Source organism: Triticum aestivum, chromosome 6D (assembly GCF_018294505.1).
Source record: "Triticum aestivum cultivar Chinese Spring chromosome 6D, IWGSC CS RefSeq v2.1, whole genome shotgun sequence".
In the NCBI taxonomy this organism is placed as follows: Eukaryota; Viridiplantae; Streptophyta; class Magnoliopsida; order Poales; family Poaceae; genus Triticum; species Triticum aestivum.
Genome location: NC_057811.1, coordinates 12,126,144 through 12,151,644, shown reverse-complemented (window position 1 = coordinate 12,151,644; position 25,501 = coordinate 12,126,144). Strand labels below are relative to the sequence as shown.

General features: G+C 45.7%; 2 pseudogenes; both read right to left on the bottom strand.

Moving 5' to 3' along the window:
* Window positions 1–13,379: 13,379 nt before the first annotated feature.
* LOC123146606 (uncharacterized) lies at window positions 13,380–13,519 on the bottom strand (annotated as a pseudogene).
* A 2,144-nt stretch (window positions 13,520–15,663) lies between these two features.
* LOC123143066 (disease resistance protein Pik-2-like) lies at window positions 15,664–25,096 on the bottom strand (annotated as a pseudogene).
* Between the last annotated feature and the right edge of the window lie 405 nt (window positions 25,097–25,501).

Genomic DNA, 25,501 nt, shown 5'->3' with positions numbered 1-25,501 from the left:
CGCCGTCGCGTCGCCTCCGCAAGGCCGACCACCGCCGCCGCCACGCCTCCTCTGCCCCGCCTCACTGCTCCGGCCGCCGCCGTCATGCCTCCCCTGCTCCGCCTCACTCCTCCGACCGCCGTCGCGCCGCCTCCGCAAGGCCGGCCACCGCGCCACCACGCCTCCTCTGCCCCGCCTCACTGCTCCGGCCGCCGCGCGGCACGCCTCCCCTGCCCCGCCTCACTGCTCCGACCGCCGTCGCGCCGCCTCCGCAAGGCCAGCCACCGCCGCCGCTAAGCCTCCTTTGTCCCGCCTCACTGCTCCGACCGCTCTCGCGTGCCTCCGCAAGGTCGGCCACCGCCACCGCCACGCCTCCTCTGCCCCACCTCACTGCTCCGGCCGCCGTCGCCACGCCTCCCCTGCCCCGCCTCACTGCTCCGACCGTCGTCGCGCTGCCTCCGCAAGGCTGGCCACCGCCACTGCCATGCCTCCTCTGCCCCACCTCACTGCTCCGGCCGCCGTCGCCCCGGTGTGTCACTGACTTGCGGGGCCCATCGTTGTTTAATATGGAATACTAAAAAATATATTTCTATTTTAAGGGAAGAAGTTTTACGGGAACTAAGAAAAGTAGATGTTAAAAACATTCCTTAAATTATACAGTCATCCCGTAAAATGATTTTTACAAAAAGATTTTTATTGGAGCTATTGAAGTTGCTCTTATGAGTTACTACGAGGCAATAGTTGAATTTTACTTTTGTCGTTTGCTTCTCACCAGACCAACCCGTCAATTAGTTGCATGCAAAATAGTTCATCAACTATGGTTACTCCAAGATGACCATTTTTCACCCAGATTAGATTTACACTATACACTCTTTCATAACGCTCCTGCTCAGCCAACTGATCAATTGGATCTTCTTTTGATCGAACCACCCACATCAATCTTATCCATAGATTTGTTTTTTGCAACATAGCCCCTGTTGCAATCTTACCGAGAGCAACAGGAGATCGGTTGCACGAAGACACAGACATAGGTCCCCACTGGCGTGTGGTGGCGCACCTCTAACTTCCCCTCCATAATTGAACGACCCTAAACCCAGCGGCACAGCTCCCTTCAGCGCCGCCGTGTGCACCTTCTCATCCATGGCCGCCACGGCCTCACCTCCCCCTCCTTTAATCCATGGCACTGTCGACGACTCTAGGGGGAGCTCGCGGGTTCTAGCGTGCCCTGTCAGCCTCCTCCACGCGAAAGCAATCTGCTGGTCGTGACCGACTACGCCCCACACCCAACAGCGTGCTCCTATACTCCTATGCTCCCCATCTCGTTTTGGACAGGATCAAGCCACCGACGACAGGGACTCTTGTTGCAATGGCACAATTTTGTTTGCGAGCCAAAGATGCTTTTTTTTAACAAAGGTCTTGTTGCAAAGGTCACCACAACAACACCTTTGTTGCAAAGATCGAAGGAAGAAACATGTTCGGGAAAGAAAACGGTTTGAAAAATATTTTTGCAACAAGGCTCTTGTTGTAGAAGGCCGAGAGCAACAAGCGGCTTCTGTTGCCAAGATTGGAGGTGGGAATGGGAAGATGCAACAAGGCTGTTGTTGCAGAGTGGCACATGAGCTCTAGCTCCAAAATTCCGCTGATGTCTAAGGTTACTATTCTGATAGTTCTATTAGTTGTTTTTTTTTGCAGGGAAGTTCTATTAGTTGGTTGGCTGTTATGTACAGGGGTATGTGATGTTCTACTTAACTTTGTGAGGATATCATGTTGTGTTATCCTTGTAGAAATGTGCTCATATCTAGGTTGAATATTTGTAGTGTTTTATTGAGTTGCACATTGATTGTTCTAGCTTAGTCTTTTGGTTATTCAGACCTAAACACAGTAGCCTTTTACATGGGGGGGGGGGGGGGGGGGGGGGGGGGGTAGAACATGAAACACGAATACTATATGTAATCTGGTTATTTTTTTATTGTTCCAGATTCGATCGAATTGTAGCATAAAGATAGTCCACCATCATGGCAATGCTTTACTCTTAACATTATGTAAAATGTTCTAGTGGTTGTAATAATAATTTCGTCTGAAGACGCGCAAAAGCACACGCAAAAGCCCGGTAGCAGCCATACACATTAAACTTGCACGTTGGGACCGAGGTGCACCCACTCTCACCCCATGTGTATGTCTCTCCTGCTTCTCCAAATGCGCAGCAAGTGTCCCATTTCAATGGTTGAATCTTTCTAAAAATTTCATTGCAATCTTTCTAAAAATTTCAAGGTACATGCTTTCATGAAAGCTGCGGTAGCAGTACCAAATACTATATTATGAACGGATATCTCCAAATAGGTTTATGAACAAGATTTCTTTCCCTAGCGGTAGCTAGGGTTACACCTTCCCTCCAAGTAACACTGGTGAGTCCGTGTATTCACCTCCCCTCTGCCGGAGGGGGTTCCGCTGCCTCGGCTCGGGCTAATAGTTTAGCCTAGGGTTTGGGTTTTAGTCCTCGCATGGGCGATGTTCAGGCGGGTGGTGATGCTTCTTTTTTGGAGTTGGTCTTTCAATCTCCTATCTTCTTCAAGTTTGTCTATCTGGACGAACTCGACAGAGCTCTAGTGTAGATTCTTGCAGTCTCCTTTACCGAAAAAGGCTTTCGCCCTGCTTTATATATAAAGCACGATCCACAAGCAACATGATACAAATTCATGCCACCACCGCACATGACACACACACCCAAGGCAAGATACAAAGGTGCCGAGCACCGCCACACCACCCCAACGACTACCAAGCCACTACACATGCGCAAGGATGAACCGCTTGGAACCAACAGAGACCTCCAAGCCTCCGAGGAGAGGTGAGACGGAAAACGACGGGACAAGGACTCCAAGATGGTGCCTCCTAGAAGGGAACGAGCAATGATAGGCGCCACCATCCGATCCAAAGGTCGAGTTTTCACCCGGAGCAACTTGAAGAGGTAAGGGCACCGCGGCGGAGCCTTCATGAAGGATACGGTGTCCACGGACGCCACCGCCGTCGGCCAATACAAGATTGGGCAAGTGATGTACCCTAGCACACCCACCCCTCCGACGCATCCAAGCACCGCCAACCACCAGCGACCACCCACCCGCATGGCCATGGCCGCTCGCCCGCATCGGAGGTGCAAGTTCTGCCCACGAACGTCGTGCCTCCCGCCACCAGGGCCACCGCCCAGCATCCAGACACCCCCAAGACCATCCAAAGAGATCAACTTTGAGCCACAGGGACTCCCCGACCGACGAACCGTAGCATACGCCGCGCCTTGAACACCGTCGGAGCTGCGACGACCCGCACACGGACGGGGAAAGGGGGAGGTGGGGGAGCGGACGCATCCGGATCGGCACACCCCTGTGGTAGTGGCGGGTGGCCCAAGCACGTCGGCACCGCCCATCCCTCCAGCCAACCTCCACACCGGACACACCCCTGTGCCGCCCCACCGCAGCAAACCCGCGCAAAGCCATCGACGCAGATCCGACCACCGGCAAGGAGGATCCCCACGGACCACCACCAATCGCCAAGAATACTCACCGGGGTGCCCATCTGCCCTGCCGCTGTTGTCAACTCCTGGAGCCCGACCAACACGCCCATCTACCGCCGTCGCTGCGCCTCCACCACCACCAGTTGCGGCCACGGTAGGGGCGGACGCTCGCAGCTCGTGCCGCCCTCGGCCCGCGCCGCCTGGGCCCAGATCTGGCCGAGACGCCGCTAGAACCCACCGCACACCACCACCGCTGCAGCCCCTTCACACCGCCGCCCACAGCCCGTGAGTCCGCCGCCAGCTGCTGCCGCCGCGCCGCCACGCCCCGAGCAAACGCCGCGCCGCCGGCTGACCCGGAGGCCCCCGCGCCCACCAGATCGAGCAGGGGAAGGAGAGTGTCCCGCCGCCGCCAGCACTGGCCGGGCTTTGCCTGCCAGTATGTCGAGGCGGTGGCGAGGGGAGGGAGGAGCGAGGAGGGGGGGCTGCTCGCGACGGCGCTAGGGATGCACCCCCCCCTGGCGCTCACGGGAGCGTCGCGGGAGGGGGGACGAGGGGAGGTCTTGTTTCTTTGCAATTGTGAGAGTTCTTGCGGTCTCCTTTGGATGTCCATGTTAAGGTTTCTTGTCGTGCGCGTGCGGTGGCGAGATATAATGGCAGGCAATTCAGACTGATTCAAGTGTTCAAGGACGACAATTGGGGCTCCAGTGTGCTGGTCCTTAGGAGCGTATGCACGAAGACTTCCCGGTTGTCAACGACAAGGTTAGGCCGCCTCCAGTAGGGAAGTGGTGACAACAGCACATCCGCGGCTTGTTTTGAAGGTGACAGTGGTCGTTTGGTGGTCCAGAGACCTGGATGTAATGTTTATTATGTTTGGGATACTTTGTACTTTTGGTGATCTTTTTAAATAGATCTAGATGGTTTTTTTCAAAAAAGGATGATAATACACGCAAGTAATTAAAACAAACTAATACTCATACAAGTAGCTAGGGAACATTGCTAATTTTTTTTGAGGAAAACAACAGGACTCTGCTGCTTATTTTTATTAAAATTTATTTAGAAAAACACAAAGTCTAGAAGTCTCAAAGAATAAATAAAAGGCTACACAGGAGGACTCTGCTGCCAATTATATTTTCATATAAAGCAGAGGCATTCACAATTGTTTAGCCAAAACGTAGTACAAAGCACTACACAAAAAGCAGTAAATTGAGTTTAATTACGGTGTGGCACAACGCGCTAATCAGCTGAGTGTGAGTAAAAGACGATATAGAAAGTAGAGTCTTAAACAAACCCCATGATAAACTAATCAGCTCGCTGTGACGGACGTGCACCCACTCTCAACCCGTGGTTTGTCTTCTTGTAATCGGCAGTTCGTGCTCCGATTGAAACTTTGCATCTTGCCTGCAGAAAAGGAGCGAAGCACATGAAATGGGAAGACAGAACCAAAAGCTTATGGTATTTTACAGTTCAAGATACATGTACCCGTGAATGCTGAGGTGGTTGCGCCAAAAGCTGCATTAATTAAAATAGATGAAACAGCCCATAGGGGTAGCTAGGGACCTCTGCTAATTATGCTTTCATAGAAAGCAGATGCATGATCAACTGTCAAGACATAACAAACTACAAAGCACTGCACAAAAAGGAGCCAAGCACGTTTATTTACAAGTGGCACAGCGCACTGCTAATCAGTCGAGTGAGGAAAGCTGACCAAGAAAGCAGAGACCTATAAGCCTGCACTGCACCAAGGACCTATCATGTGCATCGATCTGAAGACTCTCTTGTGCAACCGATGCACACTTAAAACTCAAGATAAAATGCTCTACAAATTTATGAAAATAATTGAATACATCGACACAATATAAACTGGCCCATCATGGTTCACGCCATGAAATTTGTTATTGGATGACGGATTTCTTGTATGAACATGGTGCTTCGAATACCCATCGGCTGAACGACTCATTTTGGACTATGGATTTCGGGGAATTTTGGAAATTCGCACATCCCCAACCCCAAGACAGTGCAAGACTTCTTTGCTTGAGAGCTGGAGAAAAGCAGTACTTTTTCTGTTAAAAGTGCTTACCGGCTTGGCGAACTTTGATCGTGATGAATCTTTTGCTGGGGGTGCTTCTAATAGCTAACCTCAAGGCCATAGATCACTTTAGAATTGCATATGGAGGTCTTTGGTTCTATAGAAAAGGAACATCAAGGCAGCGTCGGGTGCACTAGCCACCTCACTGTGTAAAGTCTACCATTTTTTTAACCCGCAACAAATATTTTTGGCATTTTTATACATGTTCAATATTTTTAAGATGCAAGATTCACATTTTTCTAAATTTATGTAAAATATTTTTGTAATATATATATTCAAAATATAAATAAAAGAAGAAAATAGAATAAAACATGAAGAAAAAAATGCGTATGACATCACGACGACAATAGTACGGCGCAACAGCTGGTAACTGGGCCGGTCCAGTTCTGGCTCCCTGCAGCGAGCCGTTCCTAGGGGTCCCAGAAGGCGGCACATAGCCGCGCCGGAAAACCCTATGCGCCGCTCACTGCATCATAGTGTCGACGCTTCGCACAGGGTTGCGCAACCGAACCATGCAATAGGCCGGCCCAATTGCCAGCGAAGCTTTTTTTCTGTACTGTATTTCTACCGGTTTTGGGAACCTTCTAGAAGGTTTCTGAACCGGGTTTTTTCTTGTTGGTTTCTACTAATGGGGTTTTTTGGTTTTCTTTTTTTCTTTTTCTTTTTTTTTTCGTTTGTCTTGATTCTTCTAATTTTTGTGTTTCTATTTGGACCCTGATAAGTGCCACACTTGTGGCTGAAGTAGATCAGGCCATACATTGTAACACGTAAGCTTTTTTATTTTATTTTCCACACATGCATTCAAACAGGGACGAAAACATATGATGTCATTGGAAATCTTTTAGGTTTTTTCAAACTTTAAAATATTGTATGTCCTAAATGACAAATCTAATTTAATATATATTTTTACCATTAAGTCCGCCGCGGCGAGGACTTCAAAACTAGCTCCTATATTGATATGTTTCGACGATATTTTTTTACGGTCAAAAGTTATCATGTCTATTGCACATAAATTGCCATGGTGTTTACACTGATGTTGCTTTCAACTACTCATTCTTTCACGCTTGAACTAAATTTTGACATGTTAAAAAAAAGAAATTGAGAAACTAAACTTACCATGGTGAATTACTAAAAAATTTCATGATCCATGAAATATTTTTGATAAGGTTCATAATTAAAAAGAAATCCGTCGTCAATTACTTTTAAAATATATGGTCAATGACTCAAATTTTCCATGAACCAGAAACTAAAATTGCCATGGTGAATTACTTAAATTTGCCATGATACATGCACAAAAAATTGCCATGGTTCATTAGAAAAAGAATTCCATTATGAAAATACTAGAATTGCCATGATCTATAAACTAAAATTGCATCATGAATTACTAAAAATTGCCATGATCTATGAATTAAATTTGCCATTGTTAATTACTAAAACTTATCAGGGTCAATTAATAAAATTTACCGTGAAAAGCTGTTCAAATACAATGGTAGTTTTAAATCTAAAAGAGAAAAAAAAATGAGACATATCATGTCAACTTTAGTGTAAGCACTATAACAATTTCAGTGTACCATCATGGTAAATTTTGGCCTCCAAAAAAAAATCATCAAAACATATCAATATGGGATCTAGTTTTGAAGATCTCATCGAGGTGGATTTAATGCTGAAAACGGATTTTTAATCGGATTTTGTATTTAAGAGATAAAACATTTTTAATTCCAAAAACCAAAAAGAGTCCGCTGATGTTATCTTTTTGATGTTGAAAAATAGAGGAAAATTGGGGTGTTTGGAATATGTTGCTTCGTCTCACTTATCATTTGGGTTCTTTTTTGTTTTTCATTTTCCTGTTTATTTTGTTTAAAAATTTCAAACATTGTTCACAATTTGAAAAATGTACTCATTTTCAATAATTTGTTCACAATTTCAGAAACTATGATCATTTTTAGAATTTTGTTCACATTGTAAAAATGTTCTCATTTGTAGAAAAAATTCACAAATGTTTTTAAAAAGAATCATGTTTTCATTTTTTCAGGAGTTTCAAAAAATGTCCCAGTTTCAAAATTTTGAAAAAAGTTCGTGTTTTCGAATTTTGTTCCGAAGTTTCATGTTCGTCTTCCAACTTTGATTTTGGAATTTCAACAAATGTTCCCGTTTAAAAAAATGTTCATCATTTTCAAAAAATGTTTTGCTTCAATAAAATTGTTCAGCTTCAAAAATGTTCCTGTTTTTAAAACTCTTCGTCACTTAAAAAAATCACATTTTTTGAGGAAATGTTTTTATTTTTGCCGAAAATGTTTTCAATTGAACGCGGCTTTGAGTTCTTGTAATCTCCGCGCTATACAAATTAGTTAGACCTGTCTGGTCTATTGGTGTGCTGCACTCACCTCGAATCCGAGGTCATGAGCTCAAATCCTTGCGCCTTCTCTTTCTTTTTACATCTTTTTTAAGTGATGCGCGCGTGGTCTGCTGATGGGATGGCCCAGTGGAGGCACCTGTGCGCGTCGCTCCAACTATTTGCGGCAAATAGGAGCTCCCGGCCGCGCCCATTACTCTGGGCCAGGAAGGGAAACACTGACCGAGTTAGGCGTGATATTTCGGTCCATGCGGCTCCCTTTTTCTCTGGTTTCTACCATGTTTTTTTTATTCTCGAAAAAATTACCACGTGTTTTTTTGGTGAATCTTATTATACTAGTTGTTGATGTTGACTTTTGTCTGAGCAGCTCAAAAAAGGTTTTCTGGGAACAGAAAAAAAAATCAGCTCAAAATAGGTACCGCTCGTTGTACTAGACCAGCGCCAATTAATTTGAATCTATTGTACTAGAGCAGTGTCAATTAATTTGGATCGGAGGGAGCAGTAGTTGTTTCACAACCTGACTAGAATGTTTCCTTCTGACACGGAACAACAGGTATCTAGACCATCCAGCCAGTTCATTATCGTGTTCTTCACAAACCCAAGCATGGCGAATCTTACCATCTTAACTGAGTGATCTCGCCATCATTTGATAATGGATGCATCTCCCTAAACACTTTACGTACATCCATTTACGTTGTTGGAGTAGAACAGCTGCTAAAATACCAGCATGCTATCAATCTCCTCAGCAAGAAAATCCCACAGCTTTTTGTGGACGCACATTAGTATCCTAGCTAGTGCAGCAGGGAGTATTGGTTATACCAAAATGAATGGATTATTCTTCTAATAGCAGACGGATGGAGTATTGGTTACCAGTTTCTCCGCATAGGGTTAGATTACTACACACTTTGGGCAGCAAAGAAGATGCTTATGTAACGTTTAACTGTGGACTGAAGCATGCCTCGACATGCATGTTCAGTGCACTATCTTCAGCATTCCGAGCCTGTACGACTCTGAACCGTGGAGGCACAATATACATAGAATGTGTTTGGGCATCGGGCAGACATGCTCTAAGATGTCTAGTTGGCAGAGGCACAATCCTCACTCTATGTATGCATTGAGGAGCAAGTGCACACACCAATTCTTGGTGTGAGAGAACGTCGTACCCTTCCTAGGGCGACGACTGCGTGTTATATAGAGCGGGGCGCGACTTCCCGTATAGCGTACAGAGGAGAGATTACATTGTTAGGATCCTTAACTTGAGACCCAAGGGATAGACTAGAGAGATAGAGATAGTTACAAGAGATAAGAGGAAATCATAACTACCCTAGTCTAAGGTGCGGTGTAGACGACCTCCTGGTTGAACCGGACCTGTGTACGCATCATCTGTCGCTTAACACCCTCCCTTAATCACAACTGTACCAAGTTGAGATTACTCTTGAATTCTTCAAAATTTCTTGTGGGCAACGCTTTGGCAAAGCCATCTGCAACTTGGTCTCGTGAATGAACAAATCTGATTTCCAATTGTCTGTTTGCAACTCTTTCTCTGATAAAGTGGAAATCTATCTTAATATGCTTTGTTCTTGCATGAAACACTGGGTTAGCAGATAGGTAGGTAGCACCCAAGTTGTCACACCACAAACATGGAACTTCGGTATGCTTCACACCAAGTTCTCTTAACATAGACTGAACCCAGATAATTTCTGTTGTAGCATTTGCTAATGCTTTATACTCTGCTTCAGTGCTTGACCTAGATACAGTAGCCTGTTTCTTAGCACACCATGATATCAAGTTTGGTCCAAAGAACACTGCAAAACCACCAGTGGATCGTCTATCATCCACACATCCTGCCCAATCAGAATCAGAAAATGCACTGACAAGATTGGATGATGACTTGCTGAAAAAGAGACCAAGCTTCATAGTATGTTTAACATATCTCACAATGCGCTTTGCAGCAGTCCAGTGAACTGTGGTGGGTGCATGAAGAAACTGGCATACCTTGTTGACAGCAAAAGATAAATCAGGTCTAGTTAAGGTTAAATACTGAAGAGCCCCAACTAAACTTCTGTATCTAGTACTATCTTCTTGATTCAAGAGAACTCCCTCTTCAAGTGATAATTTTTCTGTACTTGAGAGGGGGGTCAACGATGGTTTGCATCCTTGTAAACCAACTCTTCTTACCAGGTCAGCAGCATATTTTTCTTGAGATAGGTGGAGGCCATCTTCATGTTTCTTTACCTCAATACCTAGAAAGTAATGCAGGTCTCCCAAATCCTTGAGAGCAAACTCAGCATTTAAGTCTTTTAACAGCCCTGTCACTGCTTCATCTGATGAACTTGTAACAATGATATCATCCACATAAATCAACACAAATATTGATGTATTTGACTTATTGTAAATAAACAGAGATGTGTCAGACTTGGAAGGAGTAAAACCAAGTGCTCTGGGAGCCTGCTTTGGTCCATATAGAGCTTTATCAAGCTTGCACACATAGGAAGGCTTACTTTTGTTTTCAAACCCAGGAGGCTGTTTCATGTATACTTCCTCTTCCAGTTCCAGAACGCCATGAAGAAACGCATTCTTGACATCCAGTTGTCTAAGACTCCATCCCCTGGATACAGCAATAGACAGCACAAGGCGAATAGTTGCAGCTTTAACAACAGGACTAAATGTGTCCTCATAGTCAATACCATACTGCTGTTTGAAGCCTTTTGCAACCAACCTGACCTTGTAGCGATCTATAGTTCCATCAGACTTTCTCTTTATTCTGTAAACCCACTTGCAATCAATTAAATTTTTACCTCGCCGTGGGGGAACTAAATGCCATGTTCTGTTTTTCTGAAGTGCCATGTATTCTGCTTCCATGGCCTTTTTCCACTTTTCATCACTAAGTGCCTCATCAAGAGTGTCTGGCTCACCTGTAGAACAAGCTAGGCCAAATTTGGTTATTTGCTTATAGTTAAGAGGTTTAATTACCCCTCTTTGCAACCTTGTACGCGAAGGAACAGGAGGAGCCGCACGGTTGCCCTCCGCAGATGATCCAGCCTCTGGACAAAGCGATCCCGAGGCGGATACCCCTGGCGCCCCCGACGCGGTTTCTAGAGCAGCAGGATTTTCTGCGGCACCATCGGTCGGTGTGGTTGTGCCGGGCGGAGCAGAAGATCCCGACCCATGCATGCGGTCTGCGCCAGACCCATCATGACACAATGATTGCGCGGGCCCAGCAGAATCCACGCCGGATCGCACGTCCGCGGCAGGACTAGCGGCAGGATCGGCACCGGATCCCGTGCCTGCATCAGTTTCCGCGCCTGGAGGCCCACCTGGCTGGCGGCGCACGTAGTGGCGGGGTCCGCCCGCTGGCCAGCGAGGCGGAGGCTGGCATGTGTCGCCAGCTGGTTGGCGCGGAGCGGATGGCGCGCCTAGTCCAGTTTGAGCCGCCCGCGTGGCAGTTGCTGGCTGGCTGCTACCGCGCCCGGCGGTTGGAGCAGAACCCGACGCGCTGACGCCCTGCTGCGGCACAGATCCCGTGGGGGATTCGCTGGCGCGCTGCTGGGGCACCGATCCCGAGCCGGATATGTCCCCCGTTCGGTGGCACATGAAATATCGCTCGTTTGGAGCGTATTGTGCACCGTTTTGAGTATTTCCTTCGCCATTTTTTTCAGCGTTTGCATCTGCATCAGTACAAGACTCAAAAGCAAGGTTATGAGGATTAGTCAATAGTTGATCATCACAATCATTTCCCCCTTGATGAACACCGGTGAGACTAGACGGTAGGAGAAGTATTTCTTGACGTAGGAGAGCTCCGGCATTGGGTGAAGATTTGCGAAGGGAAATTTTGTTTCATCAAACACTACATCTCGGGAGATATAGACACGACCCGTGGGAATGTCAAGGCACTTAACGCCCTTGTGTTGGGCACTATAACCAATGAATGCACACTGTTTGGATCTAAGCATGAGTTTGCGATCATTGTAGGGGCGAAGATTTGGCCAGCAGGCGCATCCAAACACACGAAGTGACGTGTAGTCTGGTTTGGTGTGAAGGAGCCTTTCCATGGGAGTTTCATTGTTAATCACACGACTAGGTAGCATATTTATAATGTGGACAGCAGTGAGGAAAGCCTCGTCCCAAAATTTGAGGGGCATGGAGGCGCCGGCTAGAAGGGAGAACCCAACATCAACAATATGTCGATGCTTACGCTCGGCTGACCCATTCTGTTGATGGGCATGAGGACACAAAACATGATGGGATATGCCAAGTTTCTGAAAAAATGAGTTTAGCTTCTCATATTCCCCTCCCCAATCATATTGGAGAGCAAGAATTTTACTGTCAAATTTTCTTTCTACAAGAGCTTGGAAATTGAGAAAAGCTTGGCAAACATCCGAACGTTTCTTAAGGAGATAGATCCACGTGAATTTGCTATAGTCGTCAATGAAACTCACATAATATGTATGTCTACCAACAGAGGAGGGAGCAGGCCCCAGACATCAGAAAAAATGAGTTGTAACGGTTTGGTAGAAATACTTATAGAAATTGGATAAGGCAATTGGTGGCTCTTGGCCCTTTGACACGAATCACAAATTGTTTCAACATCACGATCCCCAACATATGGGAGTTTATTTTCCTAAGCAAACGCTCAACTAAAGAGAAACTTGCATGACCTAATCGATCGTGCCACCGTGTTGAAGACACTTTGGTGGCACTAAAAGCTTGTTTATTGGATCTTCTAATCTCCGGAATCAACGGGTAAAGCCCACGAACGCCTCTACCTCGATACAGCACCCTCCTCGTTGCCTGATCCTTGATCAAAAAGAAGAAGGGGTGAAATTCAAGAAAGACATGATTATCAATGGCAATGCGGTGGACAGAAAGAAGATTTTTGTTGGCACTAGGGACATGCAAGATGCGTTTGAGATGAATTTTTCTATGAGGGGTTTTAATAATTGAGTGACCAATATGACCAATCTTCATACCTTCTCCACTAGCAGTGTGGATGTGATCTTGGCCGCGGTACTTCTCCCGCATGGTCACCTTCTCCAGCTCACCGGTGATGTGGTTTGTGGCACCGCTGTCGACGTACCAATTTGTGTCGACGCCGTAGGAAGCTTCAGCAGCCCCGGCCACCTTTTCATCTTGAGATGAATCTTCATCTTCATCAAACCGGTACCAACAGTCCTTTGCAGAGTGGCCCAGCTTACCGCAGATTTGGCAGCGGATAGCATCAGGCCGAGACTTGTTGGTGGAGCCATTAGATCGCCGGCCGCCCTTGGTGTTGGAGTAGGAGGGTCGGCCGCCGCCGCGTGTGTTGTTGCCGCTGGTGTTGCCCCCGCCAGGGCCCCTGCTCTTCCCGCGAGGAGGGCCACGAGGACGAGAGCCACCGCCACGCCCACGGGTGGCGACATTTGCCGAAGACTTGAAGCCGCCACCGGTCCCAGCCCCTTGGAAGAGGGCCACTCGTTGATCGAAGTTGCTCATCTGAGCGAACAGTTCGTCAAGAGTGACCGGGATGACACGAGCATCAAGGGCAGAGACCAGCTGGTTGATATTCCATGTCCAGGGCGTTGATGATGTAGGAGATGAGCTTGTCGTCGTCCAGGGGTTTGCCGGCCGCCGCGAGCTCGTCAGCGAGAGATCGCATGTGTGCGAAGAAGGTGGCCACGGATTGTGTGCCCTTCTGCGCGTTGGTGAGCGCCGCCCGGATGTTGTTGACGCGGGACAGCGAGGTCGACGAGAACATCTTCGCCAGCGCCGACCAGAGCTCGTGTGCATGGGTGATCGACGTGACCTGCACGAGCACTTCCTTCGAGAGGTTATTCAGGAGATATCCCAGTACCTGTTGATCCTCCCGGATCCACACGTGGTGGAGCGGATTTGGGACGGACTCCTCCTTGCCATCCTTGTCCTTGGTGACGACGACTTTGGCCGGCTCGGGTATGCTTCCATCAACATACTCGAAGAAACCAGCACCTCGGAGCTGCGGCGTGATCTGGGTGCGCCAAAGGATGTAGTTGGTGCGGGTGAGGCGTTCGGTGATCTGGCCGGAGAGGGTTGAGTTGGAGGAGCCGGAGGAGGCCATGGTAGGAGGTTTGTGGCAATGGAGGAACTAGATGAGATGGAAGAGGTAGGCTCTGATTACCATGTGAGAGAACGTCGTACCCTTCCTAGGGCGACGGCTGCGTGTTATATAGAGCGTGGCGCGACTTCCCGTATAGCGTACAGAGGAGAGATTACATTGTTAGGATCCTTAACTTGAGACCCAAGGGATAGACTAGAGAGATAGAGATAGTTACAAGAGATAAGAGGAAATCATAACTACCCCAGTCTAAGGTGCGGTGTAGACGACCTCCTGGTTGAACCGGACCTGTGTACACATCACCTGTCGCTTAACATTTGGCACACAGAAACTTGGGTGCACCGGCCCAGAGCTTCATCTCTTCCTTCTTGCCTCTGTTCCACATCTGCGCTACAGGGTCTACGTAACATACGTCTGAGCTATCTGAGTAAACGAACTCGGTCGTCATTGAACCCTGACGATCATGTCTCGCAGCTCTCCCGGCAAACTTTATTTTTCTAGTTTCATTTACTAATCGAAGTACGTGGTCACCAATCAGCGCTGCTCTGCTCCTTTCCTCGGTTTCCTCTGCTCTGCTTCACAGTAGAGAGCCACCTCTCCAGCTCTTACCCAACTCTTGAGCTATCTGTCGCGAAGCTCTCTGGACAAACTATTTTTTTCCATGTTGCTTTTACTAATGATCAAATGTGAATGGTGAGGAAGGTAGTACATGTAACACATAGGCCTGCTCTACTCGGACAAAATACCGGTGGCCACACAAAAATTACAACCAACCCAAAGCATCCCGGGATTCTTACATGAAAATTCAAAAGAATTTGAAAACAAAATGATACAGATTTTTTTTAGGGCTATGTATATCAACCAATTAGATCGAGGCAGCCGTACATGTGTACAGTCACAGCAAATGTATCTTGTGTTGAAATCAATTCAGTTCGGTGGACTTCCTGAAAAATCAGTTCCACGGACAGCAGAAAAAGAGGCAAGGCTTTTTGGTATATTTCTTTTAAGGAAAATTCGAAAATCAGGAACGGAGAAGAGAGGTAACCAGATCATTCATTCATCCCCTAGGAGTAGAAGTATTTTGCTCATCGTCTACATAATAAGGATGGGACTCAGATTTTTACCTCAAAAAATACGTAGCATCCCTTAGGTTCAAATGTTGTTGAAGGAGCTTTTGCCGTGCTGTTGAGATGCAGGAGGAGGTGAGCTGGTGTGTGTGCAACCTTCTTCGGTGCTCCGTCTCGTCTCTAAATTCAGTTAATTCCAAAAAAGGAAAATGGACTCAATTCTGAACTCAGTTAGTTTATGAACCTGAGAGCTTCAGGTTTTATGACGTGCTAAATTCAGTTAGTTCCTCCTAGTTCTAGGTGTATAATAAATAAATAGGTTCTGCCATCTCCTTCAGCGCGACACAACACCTATGCACCGTCTCGACTCTGAATAAATGGAATCTGCCATTGTACCATTGTTTTCGGTTAGCAGTGCATCATTAAGAACTGCATTTGATTCCAAGATTCAGTCAAATATCCAGTTTCATGTGTAGGTGGTTAATGACCCGACTTCAAATTCAAACCGAGCAAATACACAACTGCAGCAGTAGTCAAAAACGAAGAAAAAGAAACGCAGAGCCAGCAGAGAAAGACTTGTGCAGCTGAATTCAGCATGGGAGAAGAAGCAATGAGTAGTTATTCTGCCATGGCGGGATCTACTACAGTAGTACTAGAGGAACAATTACAAGAGTAACAACACACACCAATCTTTGCTCTCCGATGGAGTCTATATAGGCGTATATACATATAAAGAAAGTTTACTCAACAATTTTCACTCTGACGTGCTTCATATGCTCCGCTACCTCACTCTGCACCGATTCCTTCAATGTTTCCCTGAGATAACGACTACCCAACCGAATTTCTTTGAGGCTTGTGAGGGCTGGCAGCCCGGAGAATGCATTCAGCTCCCTGCACAAGTCAACTTGTAGCAGCTCGAGCTTATACATTGCGTCTTTTTCAAACAGCGCCGACTGGAGGTTGTCTAACCAATACAACTGAAGCACCATGAGACTCGGGAAAGATGAGCTCTCGAAGTGGAGCTGTGTCCCATAGAACGAATTCAGCCTCAGACGTAAAACTGCAAGATTTGGTAGTAACCCAAGGGCTTGTATGGCATCAACTTGCTCCAATCTGTTAAACCTTAGCACCAACTTGGACAGATTCTGAAGCGTACGGATCCATTTTGTTACATTGACTAGCTTACCATGCAGAGTGAGGCTCTCGAGGCTGCTTGGTGGCAACAAACCATCACCCAAACAGCCATCTAACACGTTCTTCTCTTCATGCCGGCCACCTATTATTTTAACTGACAAAGATTGAAGTTGATCATGACCAGCAATGGCAGACCATAACTCATTGATGTTTCTGTAGCTGAGACCACCCACTTTAAGCTTATGTAGCTGAGTAAGCTCTCCAAGCTCTTTTACAGTGACATTTCCATTTCTCCCGGAAACATCAACAACACCTAGTGTGTGAAGGGCCTTCAATTTACCAATCCCTCTAGGAAGTATAACGCCATCTAGCTTCATCTTCTGGAAGCGGTATAGATTGAATATATCATACCTGTTCAAACCAGCATCTAAAACTTGTGGTCTCCAGAAAAGATGACTTCTGGACATCAAAGAGCCACATGTATGACCTCTGGAAAAATGTTTAATGTAATTTTTATACTTTTCAACTATGACACCCTCTCCCTTGACATTACCAACGTTGTAGTAATAACTCTCTGCACGGAGGTGTTGTAGCTTCAGAAGATTAGTGATTGTTGTTGGCAACTCATATATACATGTACCTCTAACATCCAGCATTTCAAGGTGCCTCAAATTTCGTAGAGAATTAGGCAGGTATAAAATGTTCCGACATCCTCGAAGAGAAAGATACTTGAGGTGACGGAGCTGCCCAATATCATCAAGATGATGATCTTTTAACTCCAGTGTGTCTTCTAAGTCAAGCACTCGGAGGAACCTCATATTGTCGGAGATGAAAAAGGTTCTCCACTCTCCGAACACGGTCAATGACCGTACATGTGACAAATCTAGCTTGCTCTCCAGCACATCTTTATCCCTTTTCCAGTTGCCGCCAATGACAAGATGACGTATTGCACCTTGTGTGTCACTCAAACAACATCCTTCCTCCAGTGTCAAAACAAAGTTATCCTCCCTAGCCTTTGACATGCATATTTCACGGATCATATCATGAAGTTGGCAAGAACAGATTTTCTGTTTGTATTGGTCTATCCCTTCCCCTGGCAGGATCATACTTCTATCCAGGAGGTCATCAAAGTACCTCCGACAAAGTTCAATTGCAGTCACGCCATGCATATCCCTTGAGTAACCCTCTGCAATCCACCGCCTCACCAAGCGACCCCACCTAATTCTGTGATCTTCTGGAAATATGGACAGGTATAAGAAAACAGATTTGAGATGGTATGGCAAACCATCATAGCTCCTCATAAGAATTGTTTTTATTGCCCTAAGTTCAGGATTTATGTCCAGTTCAGTTCTAATTTGATCATTCATCTTCGTCCACTCAATAGCATTTTTTGGCTTGGTGGCTAGGAATCCACCGATAGTCGATATTGCAAGGGGCAGTCCATCACATTTATGTAGGATGAGTCTTGCTTGCTCCATCATAGCTGGGACTAAATCATTTTTTTCAATATTGTCCTTGAATACCTGTAATGGACATATTTTGACAAAGTTAACTATTTGGATTAAATAATTATTGTTGCTAAACTAAGAATATGAAATAATATAAACTTGTTTTTCCTAGATTCAACTTGACCCTAAGGATAAGTTTGCTCTGAAATTATTCTCTCCGACTATTAACATTTTTGTTGAAATTTCCCTTTTGTTACTCTTACTTGACAGTGATATAAAATGAAATTCTCTTCATATGGAGAATTCATCAGCATTCAAACTACCTTGTATCTAAGTGGTGCACCAAACATTGTCATCCTAGATACTGCTACAATTCAAGTATGCACCTGAGAGCATGAGTGCGATAATTCAAATATGCACATAGGAGCACATGCTCCAGTTTTTTAAAAAAATTGTGCTTCCAAGAAATTCTTAAGAAATCACAAATACAAATTTTCAAGTATTTTGCACAATTACATTTTTTTAATAATGTTGCAAATTTTGCTTATGAAATAAATAAATAAATTTAAGGATAACGAGGTTGCTACTTCAGCCCTTCAAATTTGTGCGCATATGCCTGGTAACAAAGCAGATGATTGGTTGACAATTTTAATTCAATTTCATGATAAGATTCACTCAAACAGTACAGGCAAAAGAACATTATTGCTCGACTCCAAGCAATACCGGGAAAAAAGACTCACACCTAGAAAGTAATTAGCTACTTCACCAGCTTACATTAAAAACAGACAAGTATCACTCATTGAGTATGGTGAGAACATTTGATGCTGCAACTAAATCAAGGAGGCAAAAAATTTACAGAACGTTGCTCAGGGCAAGAAAGAATGTGAGTTGATTGTTTGAACCTACCTAATTACAATCGCAACGTAATCTTTGTTGCATTTCTGTAGCATTTGGAAAAAATTGAGGACACAAAATTGCTACTTCAACTCTTCAAATTTGCTTGCACAGGACAAAAACTGCAAATTTTCAGTGAAACTTTTTCCAAAAATGTGCAAAAGCTTTGCATCTTATTCCATTGTTCAAAAAAATGTAGGCTAAGAATATGCAAGTACATCCAAACAACAACGCAGAGGACAATAGCCAACAAATCGCTAGGCGCTCATTACAACACACACTCCAATAAACCAACAACGGCCTTGATGCCATCACACATGAACACACGCACACACATGCACCCCAATTTGAGAAAAGACGGTAGCCCATCAGCAACAGTGAATCACAACCTCACACCGGACATGGCATAAAGATGTTGAACTACCAAACATGGTCGACAACCTGGATGTCGCACCACCGCAAAAAGCCACACTCTACATCTATCACAACAAACTCCTGAGCTACTAAATATCGTCCTCCTGCCGCCTCATGATGTAGACAGCCAAAGCATGGTCATTGTCCATGAAGTCTGAGGCATTGATACACCAGTCAACACAGGTGTTCAAGCAACATCGCTAGGATGAAATGGCACAAGTTCATCCATGTCCCCCTCCATTGGCACACGAAGCAGCAACACCTCCGTGTCATGGATGACACCATGAACCTGGGAGCTAGACAATGCCTCACAGACCTAGCGAGCCACCGGACATAGCTCAAATCAGTGTATCAACATGCTTGCTGCTGCCCCAGCCTCTGACGGATCTACGGAAACACCACTGGCATAGTCCAGATAGCACCACAAACTACCAGCCCATGGCCATCGCCGGCCCAAGACCATGGAAGGTCCCAGCACGCTGCACATCAGGAGGCTCCACTTGCAGTGTCTAAGAAAGCTACCCAATCACACAAACCCTCCATGGTGCTTACCCAGAAATAAGCAGGCAAGTTCATAATATATATCGAATATTTCCCCAGATCTGTTGGTGGACATTTTTCTAGATCTAATATTTTGGTACGAAGTATTAGTGATTAAACATTTTCTTCAAAGAAGGCATCAGCTATAATACTTCTAAATTTTGAATTGAGAGAAATATCGAGCTTACGAATATCATGTGAAGCAAAACTCGTATGAAAGAGAAGAAATGGTACTAGTTACAAAACTACCTTCTTTATGAAGAGGTCAAGTGCAGCAGCATCTTTCAGACCTTCAAGACAGTACATGTTCTTGTCTTCTCTTGAACAATGTTTGGCAACATTTTTTTGTCTTGTGGTGACTATGATCCTTCCAGCATTATCCAAACATGATTTGACCAAATTCCATTCAGAAGTGGACGATATATCATCAAGACCAACAAGGCACCTTTTCAATTTTAGTACCCGAGCTAACTCATCCTTCAAGTCTTGAAGTTTCATCACTGATATGCTTTTCTTTTGCGCTCCAGTTGATGTTGATCCAGCAGGATCTTCTTGAATAGTATTCTGAAGCTGCAAAACCAAATCCCTAAGGAGTACTTCAGGGTTAAAAGAACGCAATACAGTGGCCCATGCGTGCTTCCAGTCACCAAGCTGCTGGCTTCGGTAGATGCTTCGGACAAGGGTGGTTTTTCCAAGACCCCCCATTCCCCAAACTGAGATCACCTTACAGCCTTGATTCTTGTCTGGTTGGCCAACTAATTTGAGAAGAATAGATTTCTCTGTTTCTCGCCCACAGAGTACTTCATCAGCCAGTACCAGTGTCCTGCTGCGATCAAACTTCTTTCTAGCAGTTGAGTTATGAACTTTTTCTTCATCTGGATTGTTAGGTACTTGGTCCTGCTCCTGTATTTCAGTGGTGAGCATTTCTGTGTTTTTCTCAGTAGTAGTAACATTGTTTGAGTTGGAAATGGGCTCGGCAGAACATGGTTCATGCATAACCTGGAAAAAAAACTATGAGTATTTATGCAGTTGTGTTTTACACATTTTCACATCTAGACTACCCGCTCATCTCTTTAAATATTGAGGATTTCCATGTGCACAATTTTATTGAGAGCGACATATGCCAAAAAAATTATCTAAGTTCATATACATCCTCGGATCAACTTCAAAGCACCGTGTGTTTTTTAGTTAGCTAACTCTGAGCTTGCGGAGAGTGCATGTGAGGATAAGAGGGGCACACTATCGGACATTTACACAACCCAAATATAATTCAGACAATGGAATTCAAGATTAAAATTTTGACCAGCTGGTGGAGTATCACCTTCAGTTTCTGCTTCTTCATAGAAGCAAGCCTTGCTTCATTGGTGTCAAAAAATGCCACACTAACACAACCCATGTTGATCCGCTCCTCTGAATTCTGCAATTAGACACAAAATGAAAAGAAGAATCAATAAGTCATAAATAAAAAGAAGAAATTGTAACAGAAACCAAGACAAGAAAAAGGTTTACCTTCTTGTGGAACAAATAAATAGTTTGATCACATGACAACTGCTTGAACCCCGAAACTTGGTATGGTTTCTCTGTGCACAGGCTTGCAATTTCAACTTGCTGTGTGGAAACGACGATTCTACTTTGTTTATTGTTGTCGGGAAAGTACTTCCTAGCGCAATGCCACTCTTCTATTGTGGACAGGTCATTTATTACAACCAGGTAGCTACTGCTACACAACTGTGCATTAAACACGCAGATCAAATCACTTTGATCCATCTTCTCCATCTTGGCCAGAACAGCCCCAACACTTGTTTCTTGTTCTGGCTTTCCAACCTCATCATGGGAATTTTCATTTAATTGCCTTAGCAGGCTCTGGAGGAACTCTTGTGAATTGGAAGATGGCTTTCCAACCTCATCACAGAAATTTTCATAAAATTGCCTTACCAAGCTCCGGAGGAACTCCTGTGGATTGAAAGGATGCTCAACCTAATCCAAGCACGGAATCCAAACCTTTTCAATACCTTCGGTTCATCATAAACCTCCTGGATGGCTGACGTCTTCCCGAGATCACCGCTAGTTCCCCACATGGCGATCACCCTAAGGTCCACGTCATTGCTGGTAATCAGCTGGTGGAGGTCCACCCCAGATGATTTTTCATGCTCCAAGGCAGCAAATCTTGCTTCGTTGATACCAAACATCGCCGTAGTGGCAATGCTGGCCTGCTCCTCTGCCACGGTAAGCTTGGAGCCTGAGCTCTGCTTGATAAGGCGATAGCGCAGGTTCCTGTTGCTCACGTCCTCCACCTTGGCCCTCAGCTCCTTCACCTCTTTGGCGATGCGGCGTCGATCCCATGGGTTGCGGGGGATGCACCCCAAAAATGGCTTTTTCTCACAGTGGAGGCCGAAATCCATGAGGCTGTCCTCCACCTTGAAGGCCAGGACCCCGATCTGTTTCACCCAGGTGGTGAGCACCTTGTTCTGGCTTTGCTCCTCATCAGCCGTCATTAGGAATGACTGCATCATCTGCAGCTCATCCTTGATGAAGTCCATATCGCGCTCGACGCCGAGCTGCAGCGCGATTTCCTCCGCTGCCTTCGACTTGGCGTAGCCCAGCGCGCCATCAAGCACGGCTTTGCCCACGCTAACCGCCATCGCCTCCATTCTTCTTGGTGTTTTGGTGCTGTGATGAGAGGTGCTGGTGCTAATGCCAGATCAGGAGATATTGATCTTTGCCAGTATTCTTTTGCTTTATCTGCAGAGCTTAACCTTGGAGTACAATGCACTTATTTTAGGTCGCGTGGAGTACCAGAGAGAGCATCTGATGCTTTGCAGAAAGCAGCAAGGAGATAAGATTTGGAGCTTGTGCATCAATGGCCCTTGCAGGCCAGGCAAAGCATCTACTTTTGTCCAAAACAGCAGACCTGTCATTGCACTTATTTTCCTGCCAAGGCTGTTTTCCCAAAGTGATTTCAAATGATACGAACCAAAGATTATAGGTGGAAACGACACCAACTGCTGAACTGATCAAGTAGTATTCCTTTCTTCTTCTTCTTCTTCTTCTTCTTCTTTTGGCTTTCATTGGTAATAAAGTAGCAGCCAGCATATGATTCGAGCTGTGTATATATGGAAAGCAATGAGCAATACCTAACTTGAGAAGTGCATGCCGAGAGCATTAGATTCAGTAATGTGCTAACTTGAGTGAGGGGATAGATGTGGACCTGTTGGTTGCACGTCGGGTAATGCACCTCCAAATGTCCTTGGTGCTGTGCTAACTTCAGCGAGGGGACAACCTTATGTTTGAAAAACCTTTTTCCTATTTATTACTTTTGAATCACTTCTCGATAAATACAGGACACTGATCTTGATCACGCTTCTCTCCTGCATCGAGAACGTGGGGATCCATCAAGTACAAGCAGGTCAGAACTTGGACGACACCGGCAACTCGATTCAGAAATCGGACTACGCAGATTCTTCAGGCTATAGACATGCTGCATGTAAGCTACACAACCGACTCCCCGGCACAAATTGATGGGATGGCAATTAAGCCACAGATCCACTATGGTGCCCGCGAATACGGCGCTTCAGTAAGGCAGTTTAAATTGCTGTGTTTTCTTACTGTCTAGAGACCACTGGGGGTGAGTAATTTAGAATCTGAACAAACCAATTTTTTGACTTGCTTAAAATCACTTGATGAATGGCGCATGTTCTCCTTTGACACTAGTAGGAGTAATTACCAGTCAAATCTCAAGGTTCACTTGCCTGACCGGACAGCCCTACTTTTAGATTGCAGCGGATGATGGAGAGAAATGAGTTACCGAGGCACTGCAGCGGAGGTTGGACTGAAGCAGAGCATTGAGTACCAACTGCTTCGTTCAGACGTGGACACATCATCTTCGCAATAAGCCATGACCCATGAGCGAGGCAGCGTCGGCGTCCGCTCCCGCAACCCCACTGTCTTGCTGGTCGGGCCGCCGCCGCAACCCCGCCCCCGCTGCCGGCCGCGCCCCGTCTCCATCGCACCGCCGCCGCCGCCGGAAACGAACCACCGGAGTCGGGAGACCCCATCGCCAGGCAGGCCCCGTCGTCGCGCCAAGCTTCTCCTCCGGAAAACCTGAAGGGCGTCGCCGCCGGCGGATGAAGCCAATCCAGGCGCCGATTTCTGATTTGGGAGTGGGTGATTTCGATGCTAGAGTGAAGCGAAGGGAAGCCTACTTCGGGCTGGTTGCTTACGCTTCCAGACTTCCAGTATCTAAAAGCGTATTCCTCCTCTTTCACTTAGTGACATGCATAACCCAGTTTGTGTTTTTATATTATTAACAAATATACTCCGAGTACTCCCTCCGTTTTTATTTACTTCGCATATTAGATCGAGTTGACTGAAGTCAAACTTTATAAAATTTGACCAAATTTATAGAAATGAATATAAATATTTAGCATAACCCATCTATATGATGTGGAAGTATATTCAACAACGAATCTAATGTGGTATTGATTTGTTACTGTATATGTTAATATTTTTGTCTATAAACTTTTTCAAAGTTTGTAAAGCTTGACTTTAACCAAAACTAATACGGGGAGGGAGTACATCAGCTAGTAGTTCTGCAATGTCTGTTCACTCACAGAAAAGAAACAAAAAGAAAAAGTGAAGTAACAGATTTGCAAAGTCACGAGTCAATAATGTTGGGTAGGTACTTCATATGCTCCGCTACCTGCCTCCCCGCCTCTTCCTTCACACTTTCTTGGAGATGACTATCCAACCGAATTTCCTTGAGTCTTGTGAGGACTGACAACCGGGAGAATGCATTCACCTCTGCGTCGTGCCCAAATATGTTGCACCTACCTAACTGTAGCACCTCAAGCTTAGGCATTGCATCTTCTTCAAACAACACCGGATAGAGTGTTAATTCAGAGACCTCCAGCAGACCAGCAACATGAGACTCGGGAAAGGTGACCCCTGGAAATGAAGCCATGCCCCACCAAACGGATTAACCCTCAGCCGAAGAACTGCAAGATTCGGTAGCACCCCAAGGCTTCTATGGCATCATCATCTTGCCGCAATACCTGCAATGGACATAATTTGACAAATTTAACTATTTGGATATATAATTATTGTTTAAGAATATGAAATAATACGAACTTGTTGTCCTAGCTTCAAGCTGTGGATTCTGGAACGAAAGCCCTGACCTTAAGGGTAAGTCTGCTTCAAAATTTTGTCTCCGGGTTTGATTTTAGTTTTGTTGAAATCCATGTTTTGTTATTGTTACGTAGGCATGACATGAACATGAAATTCCCTTCATACCAAGAATTCACCAGCAGAAGGGAAGTCTTATGCAGCGGAAAAGTTGTTATCTTGTGACCATGAGGTCATGGGTTCGAGTCTTGGAAACAGCCTATTGCAGAAATACAGAGAAAGACTGCATACAAAAGACCCAAAGTGATCGGATCCTTCTCTGAACCTTAGATACTGCTGCAGGGTAACGCAACAGAAAACAAAAAAATTCTGACCTACGCACCAGCCCAGGACCACTATGGAGACTGCATACAAGGTTTGATCTTTTTCGTTACCGACTCGTAGCGCAGCGAGAAGTAGAGTCGATGGCGATCGGCGGTGCAGATCCCCGCAGCTAGGATTTACAACCTCCCAACCGCGAGGATGTATACCCTCATCTGCTCCTCAGACAGCCCTCCGGGAGGCGGTCGAACAGCCCCCCGGACGGTGTCGCGGACAGCCCTTCGGGAGGACCTTCGAAACTCGAACGGTCACTCGGACAGCCCTTCGGGAGGACCTTCGAAACTCGGACGGTCACACGGACAGCCCTTCGGGAGGCACTCACGAACTAAGACAGAAACTACGATATCTCTACAGAGTTGCACACATACGGTGTCATCTATCCGGCAGGGCTTCGCCGTCCAGAACTAGTTCCCACCGGAACCCAGACAACCTTTCGGCTCTACGAAACTATTTCGCTGGGAGGGAGAGAGAAGCCAGATCATGCATGGCACTTGTATGTGAGAAGGGAT